The sequence below is a fragment of the Pan troglodytes genome, chromosome 5 (genome assembly GCF_028858775.2).
Source record: "Pan troglodytes isolate AG18354 chromosome 5, NHGRI_mPanTro3-v2.0_pri, whole genome shotgun sequence".
Taxonomy (NCBI): domain Eukaryota; kingdom Metazoa; phylum Chordata; class Mammalia; order Primates; family Hominidae; genus Pan; species Pan troglodytes.
Genome location: NC_072403.2, coordinates 118043462 through 118044951, shown reverse-complemented (window position 1 = coordinate 118044951; position 1490 = coordinate 118043462). Strand labels below are relative to the sequence as shown.

Genomic DNA, 1490 nt, shown 5'->3' with positions numbered 1-1490 from the left:
TCCAGGCCTTTGGGAAGCTTTGAACTCCAGGAGTGGGCTGTTTCCTCTGTGGGAGGGAAATGAGTGGGGCAGACCCAGGAGGAACACATTTCTCTCCTGTTTGTTTACCATATGTGTGGCTTCCAAGCAATCTGGTCTGGGCAGGGTAAGTCACTAACATGTCCCTGGTGAGCCCTTGTGCGAGACCCCCAGCCCTGCATGACTCGAGGGACTCCATCAGGTCCTGAAGAAGCCGGTCGCGTGGTCACTTTCCAGCCCCACTATCTAGAACTTTCTTTAGAAATTGGCCTGAAAACAAACGTCCCAGCTGTCCGAGCGTGCTACTTGTCCCACTGGCACTGGGAGAACCTGATGAGTCATGCCCTGCCAGGCCTGCACCGTGTGTCATCTTGACAGTTTATGGCCTGACATTTGACCCGCAGTCTCTCTGTCCCCCGGTCAACGCCTCCTGACCCTGGAACTCTACTTTCATTTTAAAAGGCATAATTCTAAAGCATCCTTCCACACTTATCACCTCTGACAGGGAGATTACCCCCAAGCAGCAGAAGGCAAATCTTGTGGTTGCTGGGTGTGATGCGACACTTTACCTGTGTCAGGATCCCTGGCTGAATTGGTGACGTTTGGGAAAGATCCCAGGTCTCTGTAAGAAACAGCAGCCTGAGTGTGGTGGCCGTGCCCGGCATTACTCAGAGTCTCTCCGTTGATTCATTTCAGTGATACAGAGAATTGGGGAATCAGGCAGCCACCCTGGTGACATACCTCTTTGTCACATTTAATCACTTAGAATCATCTGACATAATTTAGACTGTTTTACATTGTGTTATTTCAAAGTTTATGAAAGCTGGAGGGTGGACTGGGCCCTCCACGGGGGCCTGGTCACTGGAGAGAGGGCGCTGGGACTCTGACGGCGAGTGGGCTTGTTCATGTCGCATCCTCGTGCCTCCGAAGCCCCTAGTGTCGTGCACTCCTCCCCTAGGGTTGTCCTGTGGCATTCCGTTCCTTTCATCTCTCAGATGAATCTCCCAGTGCGGGTGGCGGCTCCTTCCTTCCTTGGCAAGCCTGTTGAGCCGAAGGGATCGTCTCTGAGGAAGCCCTGCAGTCGTCAGTCCCTCCCTGCCAGGCCAGACCGGGTGGAGCAAATCCCCTCACCTGCCTCATTTCCTCTTCCTCTCCTGGTTCTGCCTGGGCTTGTTGCTTCTCTTCCTTGACTGCCCGGAGTCCTAAGAGCATGACTTAGATGAGTGACATCTTACAGGATCTATGACTCTCAGAACCCTTACAGGACTTTCAATGCTTTCCTTTCCTCTCTCCATCCCAACACTTCCATCGCTGCTGTGACGCTCATCTACAAGAAGGGCATTTACCCCACTTAGCAGGCACCAGGAGTGGTGGGGACTGGCCTTTCTCCCTTGTTTTGCTTCCCAGTACTCCATTCCTGTGGTCACTGCCTCCTTGGGTAGCTGGTCTGTGAGTGTGCCCGGTGAGTGACA

At 53.3% G+C, this 1490-nt stretch overlaps 1 long non-coding RNA gene across 1 annotated transcript; it reads right to left on the bottom strand.

Moving 5' to 3' along the window:
- Positions 1-756: 756 nt before the first annotated feature.
- LOC107975351 (uncharacterized) lies at positions 757-1222 on the bottom strand. The gene is made up of 2 exons (XR_001718823.4): positions 1150-1222; positions 757-1059 (listed from the first exon to the last, which is right to left on the bottom strand). It is a non-coding gene; the product is annotated as an uncharacterized LOC107975351 (long non-coding RNA).
- Between the last annotated feature and the right edge of the window lie 268 nt (positions 1223-1490).